The sequence below is a fragment of the Lepidochelys kempii genome, chromosome 1, assembly GCF_965140285.1.
Source record: "Lepidochelys kempii isolate rLepKem1 chromosome 1, rLepKem1.hap1, whole genome shotgun sequence".
Taxonomy (NCBI): Eukaryota; Metazoa; Chordata; order Testudines; family Cheloniidae; genus Lepidochelys; species Lepidochelys kempii.
The window spans coordinates 313,979,485-313,994,610 of NC_136380.1; the positions used below are offsets into that span (position 1 = coordinate 313,979,485).

The 15,126-nt window shown below is 46.9% G+C and overlaps 1 protein-coding gene across 5 annotated transcripts in view; it reads left to right on the top strand.

Moving 5' to 3' along the window:
* Nucleotides 1-4,980: 4,980 nt before the first annotated feature.
* Nucleotides 4,981-15,126, top strand: part of PLXNB2 (plexin B2) — a 325,760-nt gene continuing 315,614 nt past the window's right edge. For all 5 annotated transcript variants that reach the window (XM_073328266.2, XM_073328265.2, XM_073328269.2 and 2 more), the window contains exon 1: nt 4,981-5,321. The gene's annotated coding sequence lies outside the window, so the exon portion shown is untranslated. The remainder of the gene's footprint in view (nt 5,322-15,126) is intronic.

The following is a 15,126-nucleotide window of genomic DNA, read 5'->3' on the forward strand; positions in this document are numbered from 1 at the left end:
TACTAAGCGATCTGACCAGCAGGCCAGACTGAGAAGATCACCACCAGAAAGGCAAGAAGATATAAAACCCTGGTCTCCAGAGGCTGGAGGAGATTACAAGGGGAGAAATTCCTGGGTGGCTCTAAGTTTTGAGGTCCAGAAGAGCTATTGGCACCCCAGTCTTTTCCCAAGCCCAGTGGAAGCACTTTGGGAGGTAGCTGGGAGCTGTGACTGATCAGGACATATGAGACAAGAGTGTCCCCTGATGGAGTGTGACTATGTGGGCTGTTGTTTATAACCAGGTTTGTGGCTTGGGATGCTCCTTAAACCCACCACACGTGGAACAATCAAACTGGGAAAACAGGTTAGCGGGCTTGGGTTGTGGGCAAACTTCCATCTGGTCAGATAAACCAGCAGCTGTTAGTCCACATATCCTTTGTGTATGGAGAGACTTGAGCGTACCCAGTGGCTGTGGTGGAGTTAGAAGTACAAGGCTGAATAAAAATCAGAGTAGTGAGGAGCCTTCCCTGGTCCATGATTCTGGGCAGAGACTGGCAAGGATTCCCAGCCCTGATGCAGCAGAGGACAGTACCTGAGCCAGTAGAGGAGAAATCTATTCAAGGTCCTGGAGCGTTGCTCAGCCGTTATGGGCACACAGAAGAGGACTGGATGGACTTGTTCGATTGCCTGGAGAATGCTGAGGAAACTAGAGAAGAAACTCTGAGATGTCTTCACTGCTTAGAGGAACATCTACAAGAAGCTAATCAGGAGCTGGCAGAAGAAAATGCCTCCCAGCAGAAAATTATAAGGCATGCAGCAAAGCTAGAGCAGGATTTGGTTTGGACAACGGTGGAATTGGAGCATGACAAGCAATGGTGCCAAGGGTTAAACAGCAGCTAGCTATGTTTCAGGTGGCAGGAAATTCCACAAAAACCAGGGCTGGAACAATTTACTGTGGGGATACAAACCAGCCCCCCCTGCCAGAAGCAGAAGGGATTTTGATGGCAGGAGAGCACCAGCAGATGGGGGAGGTACAGAAGGCACTCAAGCCAGGGATAGGATGAGAAGTTGTCTGAACAATCCAAAGGCCCAGCCAGCAGGCATATTTAAGGGGATGGTGATTGAGAAAGCAGTGATAGAAACAACCAAGGTACAGGAAAAGCTGACAAAGATAGATTTCAGAGTAGCAGCCGTGTTAGTCTGTATCCGCAAAAAGAAAAGAAGGACTTGTGGCACCTTAGAGACTAACCAATTTATTTGAGCATAAACTTTTGTGAGCTACAGCTCACTTCATCGGATGCATTCAGTGGACAGCTCACTTCATCAGATGCATTCAGTGGAAATTTTTTTTTCCACTGAATGCATCCGATGAAGTGAGCTGTAGCTCACGAAAGCTTATGCTCAAATGAATTTGTTAGTCTCTAAAAAGAAAAGGAGTACTTGTGGCACCTTAGAGACTAACCAATAGTCTGTAGCTCACGAAAGCTTATGCTCAAATAAATTGGTTACTCTCTAAGGTCCTACAAGTACTCCTTTTCTTTTTGCGAATACAGACTAACATGGCTGCTACTCTGAAATTAGAAAAGGAGTACTTGTGGCACCTTAGAGACTAACCAATTTATTTGAGCATGAGCTTTCGTGAGCTACAGCTCACTTCATCGGATGCATACCGTGGAAACTGCAGCAGACTTTATATATACACAGAGAATATGAAACAATACCTCCTCCCACCCCAGGACAGTGGGGTGGGAGGAGGTATTGTTTCATATTCTCTGTGTGTATATAAAGTCTGCTGCAGTTTCCACGGTATGCATCCGATGAAGTGAGCTGTAGCTCACGAAAGCTCATGCTCAAATAAATTGGTTAGTCTCTAAGGTGCCACAAGTACTCCTTTTCTTTTTGCGAATACAGACTAACACGGCTGTTACTCTGAACTCTGAAATTAGTCTCTAAGGTGCCACAAGTCCTCCTTTTCTTTTGACAAAGGTAGAGCAGACCCTGTTGGAGGCTCACCAAGAAAGGCATAGCTGGAAAAGGAAAAAAGAGGGTTGGAATTCCATGAGGAGCTCTTGGACGATGAGATGGGCCCCAGTGGACTGGGAGAAAGAGATGATCTATTGACATTATGGTATGAAAAGGATGAGAAGTGGGCCAAGGTGGGCAACTCCCACCGTACTCCCCTTAGAGTTGCAAGACCCTGGCTTGGTGGCTATTGCAGCTGTCCTTATACTGGGCGTGTCTCATGGTAATTAGCCTCTTCTCTGTTACTCATAATCCATTCAAATAAAGCTTATTTCCTCCAAAGTAACTTCCTCCTCCCCCCCAAGATCTGTGGAACTAACATGCTGTTTGTTGCCAGTACATTGGTCACTCTGCTTGGGTGTTCTAGCCTTTCCCGCACCCTCTGTTTGCCTTTGTCTTGTTTGTTTCGATTGTAAGCTCCTTTGGGCACCACTTTGTCACCACTTTGTTGGTAGCATGCCTAGGACACAGGCCCTTGAGTGTACCCAGTGACTGTAGTGGAGTACCAATGTACTGTCCTTGGTGGGCCCTCAGGCACTTCCATAATAAACATGATTAATTAAGGTCAGGTTTCAGAGTAACAGCCGTGTTAGTCTGTATTCACAAAAAGAAAAGGAGTACTTGTGGCACCTTAGAGACGAACCAATTTATTTGAGCATAAGCTTTCGTGAGCTACAGCTCACTCCATCCGATGAAGTGAGCTGTAGCTCAGGAAAGCTTATGCTCAAATAAATTGGTTCCTCTCTAAGGTGCCACAAGTCCTCCTTTACTTTTTATGATTAATTAACACATCTTAAATAGCCCAAACTCTTAAGCCCTTACCGGCTCTCTCGGGCTGTATCCTGCTCCCTCAGCACTTTTCAGAACGGGGGTGTGTGGGGGGAGAGAATGGCCCTAGCCCATTTCTTACTGGTCAGGCTGGGAGATCTCCCACCCCCGCCTTGATCCAAGTAGATCCTGTTTAGCCTAGGAGAGCCCCTGTGAGCAGAAGATCGCCCAAGGGAACGCGTAGCCTGCGGCGAGTTTCCGCCCCATCCTCCTGTCAGGCAGCGGGCAAAGTTCACAGCGTGACCCACGGGGACAGGTTGCTCCAGTAAGTGCAGCCGACGCTCCAGAGCTTTGCTCTTCCCGGCCCTGGTTGGCGGGCAGCTGGGCTCTAACGAGCCCCGGGAGCTTCTCCCCGCCGAGCAGGCGATTGCAGCCTCCCAAGAGCCAGCAGCTTGGCGGGCAGCTCCTTGGTTGCAGGGAACCGCTTTCCCCTCTGCCCGTGGGGAGGGCGCGTTAAAGCGAAGAGGGCAGCGGCTCCGCTCCACAGCCCGGCAGGCTCGCAGCTGCCCCAATGCGCGTTTCAACCGGCAAGAAGCAATTCGCTCCCCCATCCCAACGCCCCTCGGCAGGGGCCAGGGAAGGCGTGGGAATCCTTCCCCCTCCTGCAGCCCCCCCCCCGGGGAACGAGATCACGGGCCCCTTCCCCTCCTGCAGCCCCCCCCCCCCCCGGGGAACGAGATCACGGGCCCCTTCCCCTCCTGCAGCCCCCCCCCCGGGGAACGAGATCATGGGCCCCTTCCCTCCCTTCAGCCCCCCCCCGGGAACGAGATCACGGGCCCCTTCCCCCTCCTGCAGCCCCCCCCCCCGGGGAACGAGATCACGGGCCCCTTCCCCCCCTGCAGCCCCCCCCCCGGGGAACGAGATCACGGGCCCCTTCCCCCCCTGCAGCCCCCCCCCCCGGGGAACGAGATCACGGCCCCTTCCCCCCCTGCAGCCCCCCCCCCGGGGAACGAGATCACGGGCCCCTTCCCCCCCTGCAGCCCCCCCCCGGGAACGAGATCACGGGCCCCTTCCCCCTCCTGCAGCCCCCCCCGGGGAACGAGATCACGGGCCCCTTCCCCTCCTGCAGCCCCCCCCGGGGAACGAGATCACGCCCCCCCCCCCCGGGAACGAGATCACGGGCCCCTTCCCCCTCCTGCAGCCCCCCCCCCGGGGAACGAGATCACGGGCCCCTTCCCCCTCCTGCAGCCCCCCCCCCCCGGGGAACGAGATCACGGGCCCCTTCCCCCTCCTGCAGCCCCCCCCCGGGGAACGAGATCACGGGCCCCTTCCCCCTCCTGCAGCCCCCCCCCCCGGGGAACGAGATCACGGGCCCCTTCCCCCTCCTGCAGCCCCCCCCGGGGAACGAGATCACGGGCCCCTTCCCCCTCCTGCAGCCCCCCCCCCGGGGAACGAGATCACGGGCCCCTTCCCCCTCCTGCAGCCCCCCCCGGGGAACGAGATCACGGGCCCCTTCCCCCTCCTGCAGCCCCCCCCGGGGAACGAGATCACGGGCCCCTTCCCCCTCCTGCAGCCCCCCCCGGGGAACGAGATCACGGGCCCCTTCCCCCTCTTGCAGCCCCCCCCCCCCCGGGAAACGAGATCACGGGCCCCTTCCCCCTCTTGCAGCCCCCCCCCCCCGGGAACGAGATCACGGGCCCCTTCCCCCTCTTGCAGCCCCCCCCCCGGGAACGAGATCACGGGCCCCTTCCCCCTCCTGCAGCCCCCCCCCCTCCGGGGAACAGATGACGGGCCCCAGCCTCCCGGGGAGCAGATCCCCCTCCTGTCGCCCCCTGGGCTCCAGACCATTAACCGCAGCCCCGGCCCCCAGCGCCAGCCCTTCTCCAGGGCGCGCGGCCCGCAAGCCAAGCCCCGGCCCCCAGGGCGAGCCCGGCCGGCTGGCTGCTGCGCTGAGGAAGAGGGGCGAGAGGAAGAAGCGGGGTGATGAGTTGTTGCCTGTCGGGCTTTCCCCGGAGGAGAGGCGTGTGCAAGCGGATCCGGAGCAGAGGCAGGGGGTGGGGACGGGGGAGGGGAGGGAGAGGGAGAGGGAGGGGGGGATGCCAGCGTCTCCCTCCCTCCTGCCTGCCTGCCTGCCTCTCCCTGGGCTGTTTTTTCAGTTTCCTGTCTCGCCGGGTGCGCACGGCGGATATGTGCAGCGCCTACAGGTGTGTCTCTCCCTCGCCGCTCCTCTGGCTCCGCGGGGCCGGCGCAGGCAGCAGCCGGGCGTAGGTGGAGGCGGAGGCTCGGGCTCATCATGTGATGATTAATTGGGTTCTGGGTGGTTCCTCTCTCTCTCGCTCGCTCGCTCTCCCGGCGCTCAGACGCGGGCTGCGGCGGGCGGCTCCTCGGGAAATGGGCAGCGAGTTGGCTGCTATCGCTGCGCGGTGGCTCGGGGGGCTGCTCGGCTGAGCCGCTGTGAGATGGGAGGAGCCGGAGCCGCGGCAGCCTGAGCTGGGATCGGAGGCCGAGCGGCAGGGCGCAAAGGCGCTGCCCAGCCCTGCTCTCCAACTTGGGTAAGTTTGATTCTCCCCCTCCCCCGGGGATTGTTCCCCACGGTGGCTCCACGGGGCCGGTTCGTGCTTGGTTTGTGTGAGGGGGAACGACACACAAATCTGGGGCTAATAAATCACTTTCCCCTCTGGAAAGCTCTGCCTCCTGATTGCCTGTATGGCAACTTCTGCTGTTCGCCAGTCAGCATGTGGGTAACCTCTGAGGGAAAGGGAGAAACCAAGGCACGAAACAAAACGCGACCAGCGCTCTCGGATCAGACCCAGTTTGAATCTCCCCGGTAACTGGGATCGGAAGAGTCAGAAACTTTAAAAGAAGCCCTGTAGCTTGTTCTTCCCTCGCTCCGAACAGCATATGGCTTTCATTAAGGCGAAACCCAGGGCTTCCTAGGCTATGTCGCGTTGAACCTTGATTGCGCTGCTTTGCCTTGCAATCTAAAAAACATCTGCAAACTTTCCTTTTCTAAATGCCGATGTAGCGAGCTGCGTGGATAGTGATTGTATCAAACCGAGCGAGTGAGAGAGTTAAACACAATTTTTAGGTAAGAGCATTAAGAAAAAGAAAAAACCAACAAGGATAAAAGCTTCGTGATCTTAAGCAGAAAGTTGAGAAGCATCCTCTTGTGCAGAGAGATTTTTAGCTCCAATCTTCTGGTATATAGCACTGGATTTATAGTTCATTATTATCCTCAAGAGTTTTGTAATTTCCATTTCACGACAGGAATAATTGTAGCCCATTCTCTCTTGCGTGGCTAGCAGTTGGTTAAGAGCCATTTTGACACTTGAGTTCTTCAGACCACTAGCTTCAATTCAGAAGCTAATTTGGATTTTAATGCAAACACTTTGTTTTATTGTGTTAGATTGCTTTAAACTTTCTCTCCAAACTGTTCTTTTTAAAAAAATGGCGTGTTACTTGCATGCATGCACCCTAGGCAAATGAAACAACGAGTCTCTGTAGGGTGACTTCTATACTGTTTGCTTTGGAACTGTACAAAATCTTTGCTGTGCTTGGTCATGCTGTAATTCAAAGTACCCTGTCTCTTCACTCCCTACTTATGAGCTTCCTGTAGTGTCAGTTTTTATGGCAGGCTATGAGGAAAACAATCACAGAATCGTTAAAGTAACTTGTGGGTTAACCAAAGACTGGGGACAAATATCCAAAAGGTGAACTGTCACACTACCTGTTGGCAAAAATTCCTAGTCTATTCCTTGTGTGCTAGAGTACTGTGGTGCCATCCATAACTTTTTTTAAAGTAACTTCTTCTGAAACACTAAAAACCTCTGTAACTGTGTTAATGTTTCCTTCAGTGTTTCTTCTGACAAAGATTTTCTTAATTTATTCTAAACTGCATATGGCATTTAACAGGTAACCCATCCAGGATAAATGTTATCAATTTCCTTATTTGTGCCCAATTTAAAGTTGGGTTAGAAGTATGAAAGGGTTAAGATCTAGGATTTACTTGGGATTTCTCTGCCATTTCTGTAAAGGGCCACGAAGGTTGTCAGGCCCAAAACGGAATTTAAGAATTTCTTCCTTTTTCTCTTTCTGGGATGAGAATTGTGTACCATGCTGTAGATAAATCAGGTGGGTGACCCATTAATAATGAATTTAGGGTGCTGTTTGTGTAATTACCTATGTATATGGGGCCATCCTTCTACTCTGCATTCCTCTTCAACTGTGAGAGAGCCAAATTTCAGTACTGTGCCTGCTCCCTGGAATGGAACAGAGAGCATGCCTGCAACCACAAGCCAAAACAAAGTTAGCAGAGGAAGTCTAATCCTAGGCCTACCACCCTTGACCTCAGCCTTTATGAATATTTGTATCTCTGAAGGGCTTTATGCGATTTTTAACTTGAGTGGTTTGAACTAGAAATCAGCATGGTGTTCTTTACTTAAGAAAAGAGCATTTAAAGTAATACAAAAATTAAGTCAAAGCACTGTGAAAGTTGCTAGAAAGGTATTTCTGGACACTGAAGCCCTCTCTACAGCCAATTTTTGTGATCTAGAGATGCCCACAAGAACCTGCACTAGGATCACCAATTAATTCTGCATAGCTGGACTTCTATTGTAGCATAGTAAAAAGCTCCCATCCAAAGCTTTGAACATTCTGACAGTCTATTAGAAATGTGCTAATTAACAGACCTGTCAGTTACCCCAAGATTGCTACTAACTGGGGGAAGACTTTCCCATAATCTGGGAAATATTGCTCCAAATAGAATTTTTCCCAGTAAATGTTAATGCACATGGAAATGAATTATTTTCCCACTGGGAAACTACTATACTACAGGGTTTTTCTGCACAGTGAGTTTCGTTGTAACAGTTTGTTTGACTGCTTTGCTGACTCTGTTTCTTATGTTTCAAAAGAAACTACTGGAAAACTTAACTGAACAGTCCTTGATTTTGGCCGTTTAATGTTAGAAAGCATACTGGAGAGCGACAAGCAATATATGTTTACTTTTTAGAAAATGAACATAGAAAATGTAACAAAACAAGAGTTAACTTGTTAAAATCTCTGAAATCTGAAAAGATGGTGATTTAAGAGCATGATCTAGCCCGGGGTGGGCAAACTTTTTGGCCCGAGGGTCACATCTGCGTGGGGGAATTGCATGCAGAGCCATGAATGTAGGGCTGGGGCAGGGGGTTGGGGTGCGGGAGGGGGCTCAGGGCAGGGGGTTGGGGTGCGGGAGGGGTGTGGCAGGGGGCTCAGGGCAGGGGGTTGGGGTGCGGCAGGGGGCTCAGGGCGAGGGATTGGGGTGCAGGAGTGGTGTGGGTTGCGGCAGGGGGCTCAGGGCCGGGGATTGGGGTGCAGGATTGGTGTGGGGTGCGGCAGGGGGCTCAGGGCAGGAGGTTGGGGTGTGGCAGGGGGCTCAGGGCAGAGGGTTCGGGGTGCAGGAGGAGGATCAGGGGGTTGGGGTGCAGGAGGGGTACAGGGTGAAGCAGGGGGCTCAGGACAGGGGGTTGGGTGCAGGGTGCAGGAGGGGTTTGGGGTGCGGGCTCTGGCCCGGCGCCACTTACCTGGAGCGGCTCTGGGGTGGCAGTCATGCTGCTAAGGCAGGCCCCTGCCTGCCAGGGCCCCACGCCACTCCCGGAAGTGGCTGGCACCGTGCCTGTGGCCCCTGAGGGAGCGGGGAGGGGGGCCAGAGGGCTCCGCATGATGCCCTCACCTGTGGGTTCCACACCTGAAGCTCAAGACGTTCCAGCCACTTCTGGGAGTGGTGTGGGGCCAGCGGCGCCACGGGGGGTGGCAATCCCGCAGGCTGGAGCCAAAGCCCTGAGGAGCCGGATCTGGCCTGCGAGCCATAGTTTCCCACCCCTGATCTACCCCCCCAGTGAATCTTTCCCTTGACATCAGTGGGAGCTGGATCAAGGCCTAAAATCTATTTAAAAACTTGGATTAACTTTCAGGAACTTTATCGAAAAAGACACAAAATAAAATCACCAGAATTTCTTAAAGTTGAGTTACTGTCATGTTTCAAGAATTAAAGTCCCAATGACTTGCGGCCAGCATGTTGAAACTTGTTTGGATCTTGGCCTTGGGGGCTGAGGAAAGGAAAGGATTCATGCTCTTACTTTCTTTAAAATCGGTGTTGGTGACAAAGGAGAAATCGCTCTTACTGATTCTGTTAGCTCTCTAGCAAACAAATAAGCTCTTATGTATTGGAAATTTGAACAAATCTAAATGCCTATAAGGTTGAAATAATATTTGGTGTTTTAAAAAAATATTGAATTGTCAAGTAAAAAATTTTTACTGTACCCAGCTTAATTTAAGTTTTGCAACATTTGAAGCATTGCCAACAAACATTTAATGGCAACATTAAATGAATGATAGTAAACTAATTGCTGAACTTCTATCACTGTCACTTTCCTCTTCCCATTTCCCTTCTTTAAGCAGAAAATCCTGAAGGCATGTAATGAATATTATGCAGTAGTTTGGCATTGCCTCTTGTGTAAGTGCTCATCAATTTTACAGAACTAGAATGTGTATATTGCAATGTACAGTTAGTTAAACATACCTAAATAAACAATAAGTCTAAATTCCTTAGATTCTGAAGCTGCAAACAAACATGCTTAATTATTTACTTAGTGAATAGTTCTGTCCAATTCCGTGGGACTACCCAATGAATAAAAGTTGAGCACATGCATAAGAGTCTGCAGGATCAGGACCTTAGATGATTTAATCCTCTTCTCTTCCCCTCACTCCCCAATATAATTGTTTCTTCTGTCTTTTATTTGAACAAAAAAAAAAAATAAAAATCAAGTATTCAGTTCCCTTTTGTTTAAAAATTTTACATGCAGGCTCTGTTATGTTGTCAGGTTTAGCTTGCAAATACTGCAGGGGAATGTTAGTGTGTTTAAAAATAACTGGAATTTGTAAAAGTGAAAATGCTTCTGTTGTAGTTAGGTTTTGGAGATGCTTACTTGTATAAAAACCTAAATGAGGCCAACTTGGACCTGACACTGGCCCTCTAATGCTTTGCTAAAATAAACAAACCAGTTTAGGTTAGCTGAATAGATCAGTTTAAAGAGCAGTATTTGGATACCAAGGACCCTGACCTTGTATTCCTTACTTGACCAAAACTCTCATTGACAAAGTGGAAACAGTGAGTTCCGTAACATGGCTATTCTTCAACAACCAGCTGCTGTCGATCACTCTTAACCTGACAAATAATAGAGTGTCATACCAAAATCTAGATTACTTTCCCCATTCATGGCTCTCTAGTTAAGGTACGATCACTGGAAACAAACAAAGTTTTGAACTTCTTTATGCACAATGAATTCTATTTTTATCTACCTTCACCCAAATAAACGGGTGGAGAGAAGATTGGAAGGAAATTATTATTAGTAATTATTTGAGTTGAGATTTAGATTTGCACTGATGGAACTAGGAGCAGAATTTGGCCCCTCAGATATCTGGCAGTGGAATTCAAGTAAATAAGAGTGTGGAATATGAAAAATGCTAATTATATCAATATACTTCTTGTTAATGGAATTTCAGCTTCTGAAAAGCCAACCATTGGTGCCAGACCGATTTAGTAATTAGCTACATTGGCTCTTGATGTTTGGAATTCCAAGGTTTCGGGTAGCACAGATGTCTAACATAGTCTCCATCCAACACATTCCAGGTCTGTTCCTGTGTTGGTTCACTGGTGTGTTTAGCCTCCAAGTTTCTGTCTTCATGCTGGACATGCATCTCTCTCAGCTGGAACAATTGACAGTTATAGAAATGAATGAAACTGCTAACTCTGTTTACATGTGTACAATTCAAAAGATCTATTTTATATAATTAAAATCCTGTTTCCAGTGTTCCAGTCCTTCTCTTAGTAGTTGGCATCCCTGTATGGTTACACATGAAGAATAAAATTCACTTTGATACTGACAGTTTCCTCTAAGCTAGTTTTGAATAATGTGACCTTCATAGCTTCCTTTCCTCAGCAGATGTCTGTATGCATTCTCACTCTGAACACTTTGAGGTCAAAATGTACACACTTAAAGTTGTTTAAATTTGTCATCAGTTTTATATACAGTAAGAAAATCAGAATTATATGGAAAAACTTTGGCCTGAAACACTGTTGCTTAATACACCTATGCCCTCCCTGATCCTTCACCTAGACCTTTATGAGTTTACACCTGTTTAAACTGATTTCAAAAACAGTTCCAGTTAGGCTAGTGTGATTTTGTGTGTAGGTGTTCTAGAGGAAAGTCTTGATAATCCTGAAGGTCCTTCTTTCTGTGTCTGAAGAGGCAAATCATTGGGTCTCTTTTGCAGAAGTAATGTACAAATCATGACCTTTGTCTTTTGTAACTTAACTTTGTATCAGCAATCATTGTGTGTGAGCTTAAACTACAGGAAAAATAATTTATAAAACACAATCCCAAAGGATTTTATTAACTTAAATTTATGTACTCTGTCCGTAGCAGGGTGGATTTGATTTAAATCATCAGTCAGGAAGACTCAATTGAATCATGGATTTCTGCATAAAAGTGCATTCTTGTTGTTTGTTATAACCTTAATACATATTCTTCACAACTCAGAGATAGATGTAGGTTTCATTTTTAGAAGGTACACACTATACATTTTTAAAGTGATTTATTTTGAAAACTTTTCAGATTAGTTTTACAGCTATATCAGAAAATGAATGATTGTTTGGTTATTTCGTTTACCAAAGGTAACTGAAGCAGATATTTATGAAGTCATTGGGAGGTGAATTATCTCCAATTCAACAGGTTAATCATTAATATTTAGAGGATTTTCTTGCCATGCTGTGTTCGGAGGAGAACATCACTAGACAGACATTTTAAATTGTTTTATTTAACTAAAACGTTATGTATTCAACTGCAAACATATGATATTTTAACAAAACAAGCGCATGAATTTTTGAATTTAAATATTCAAGTGTTTTAAAATTAGGTTTGTTTTTGTTAAAATTGTTTTTAAATAAAATAGTTACATGAAATATTAAAAAATCAACTATGTCAGCCAGGTCAACATGAGAAACTTGAAATATTGGCTTCTGCAGCTAACTCAGTCGTCTTCACCTCTGTTTTCCTGTTTGTTCATAACCTGGAAAAGAAAAACAAGATTTCCTGCTTTTTCAGGTCCCAAATGATTTCTCAATTTGGAATGAATTAGTCCACAGGAAGAAAATATCCTTTCTACACTGGCAGAAGAAGCTACTGCTGTTAAAAGTGAGATTATCACTTCAACAGTCACTGAATCCAAGCGCTTAAGTGACTTCCCCTCAGTTCACTGGTGTGACTTTCTTTAAAACATCATCAGCAGACATATTTTTTTTGAATGGTTCACTCTTCGCTCTGAAGTTTATCATAGTTGGCATTATGGAGGGATGACTGCTGGATGTCCATGTCGTAGCCAACTCATTGTCTTCAGCAGTTAAGGTTTGACCCTGATACCGAGGATTGAGAATGTTTGCAAGAAAATGAGCTGGAGATCGTGCTTGTTCCATCTGGTTTTTTTTAATGCTTGTAATTTAACTCCGTCATTGCATATTTCTCCTTTTTAAGATCTCACTCAGTTCCTTCCAAATTTTAGCAGCATCAGCAATAAAACAGCTATTTCCCTGCATTTTGTTCAAGGCTACAGAAATAGGCTTCAGGGTACTCAGCATGTGTTCAGCATTTCTCTTAAGCCCAATGTTGAGAACTTTGGCAGTGACAGTGCCATCTAGTTTTTCACAATTTTGTTCACAAACTGTCATCAGATTAGGCCAGTTCAGTGCTCAAAACAGTCCACTACTGAGTTCCATCGCATGTCTTGTGGGAGCATTAGCTTGGTTCGCCCTACTTTTTTCAGAGCAGCTGCTGCAAAGTGGTTGTTATGGGAGTATTTTGCAATTTCAACAACATTAGCCTTTATGTCCAGAACACTGAAGTCTTTGGCTAGGAGGTGCATCAAATGAGCACTGCAACCGTATGTTGTTAGCTTGGGACTCTTCTCTAAATAATTTCTTCTCATCTTGGATACGTTTCCAGCACTGTCTGTGACCAAACTGCGTACTAGACATTTGAGGTTTTTTTCACAGTTTGTTACAGCTTTTACAGCTGCTTCTTGTAAGTATTCTGCTGTGTGTGCATTCCCTGATGTATCAGTTGTTTCTGTAAGGAGGACATTCCCTTCTTCTGTTGCACACAAGCACATAAAACAGGATCATTGTGAACATTGCTCCACCCATCAAGACTCAGGTTAACAATTTTACCCTCTAGACCTTTTGCACACTGCTCAATTTCTCTTTCATACACTTTATCCAGCAATTTACCTGCGACATCTGCTCTTTTGGGTGGACTGTATCCTGGTCTTAATGACTGAACTATGCTAATGAAGTGTAGGTTCTCAGTCATACGGAAAGGAGAGTTTGTTGCATAAACAAACTGGGACAATTTTTTCATCAATTGCCTCTTTTTGTAATCTGCTGGTTCTTATCACAAGCTTATCTATGGCTGTTTCTTGTTGATGGAGTTTTTTTTCTTTTTGCTACAGGAGATATACTGTGGCTATGTGACATACATGATTTCACTGAAATACAATCATTGGCAGATAATTCTGAAACTATAGAAAATGATGGTGATCTTGAAGGTGGATAGTCTTCAGAATCCTGTATGTTGAGGATGGATTCTCCTAAACAAAATAAGTCCATGCAATTATTTAATTATTATTACCGTACTGCTTATTTAGTATTACTCATTGCATTCACTGACACTCAGAACTACTTTAAAGGTGAAATTGTAATAGCAGAAATAGGCAGATCTTCCTATTTATTTTTTATCACAGCTGCATCGAAAATGATAGTACCATAGAGTAACAACTATATATTTTTTTCTCAAACATGAGAATTCAATAATAGTCCAGAAGAAAGACCGGCAGTCCTCAAGAAAGAAGTATGAAATAAAAAAAGTTTACCAACTGGAAGATCCTGCGTGTTCTTACATGTTCCCTTCATCATCATCAACACAGCTTCCTCCTGAGAAGGAACACTACTCGTGATGTTTCATTTGGGCAACCAGGCCTTGCATTTCTTTGTTGCACTGTTTGCATTTTGCACGCATGCCTGTCCTACCCACAAGTAGAGGAACTTTATTAAAATATTCCCAAACTGGGTCTCTTTTATTGCCTGCTGCGATTATAAGTTTTCCTTTCTAGTGAGAGAATGGTATGGTAGATCTCAAATCAATGAAGGCTACACTCAGAAAGACCTCAAAACTTCTGGAATATGCTGCTCAAACAGTTTCACTTCTGTTTCTACTGCCTGTCCCTCCCTTCTCACAGTTTTCTCCAGGCTTACTCTCCTTGTCCAGATCTATTCTGCCCCCAACAATCTTGATAAGGGATTGACTCCGTGTACACATTTGCAGAGGGACAATAGGGTTGAGGTCTGTTATTTCTCACGTCTATATATTATTTATTCTTTAAAAACATGTTTGCTGTTAACAAGCATGTTATCTCTGGAGACACAAATCCACAGTTTGAGAACTGCAAAACTAAGCATCTCTGATGGTATCTTCTAGACTGAGCACTGAGTCCCATTCAGTAGATAGAAAGATTAACCTAAATAATCTATACAGAAGCCCCTTGAACCCCATAAAATTGGGTCCCTAATCCAAGAACTATTGGAACTCATTTACAAAACTCTTCTTAAACATTACATGAATATATTGTCTCATACTATAGAATTAGACTTTATAATCCTGTGACAAAGTTCCTCCTCTACCTTGGTGGGTCTTGCTCTTATTGGCGGATTTGCTTGCCTTGAAGCTTCACGGTAGCCCTCAGTTTGGCCGTTTTCATGACCCCACAGTCCAGGTCAACTTCTCCTGTGTCTGACCAGGAGTTGGGAGGTTTGGGGGGAACCCGGGCCCGCCCCCTACTCTGGGTTCCAGCCCAGGGCCCTGTGGAATGCAGCTGTTTAGAGTGCCTCCTGGAACAGCTGTGCGACAGCTACAACTCCCTGGGCTACTTCCCCATGGCCTCCTCTCCACACCTTCTTTCTCCACACCATAGGACCTTCCTCCTGGTGATAATGCTTGTTCTCCTCAGTCCTCCAACAGTCGTTCTCACTCTCAGCTCCTCGTGCCTTTTGGTCCCAGCTCCGTACACTCGCACCACAAACTGAAGTGAGCTCCTTTTTAAACCCAGGTGCCCTGATTAGCCTGCCTTAATTGATTCTAGCAGCTTCTTGATTGGCTGCAGGTGTTCTAATCTAATCTAGTCCCCCCCCGACCAGGCCAGATGCTTTTTTGTTTTTTCTTTTTCTTTTTTGTGTTTTTTTTTCCGTCTACGTCCTTTGCCAGCCATCCC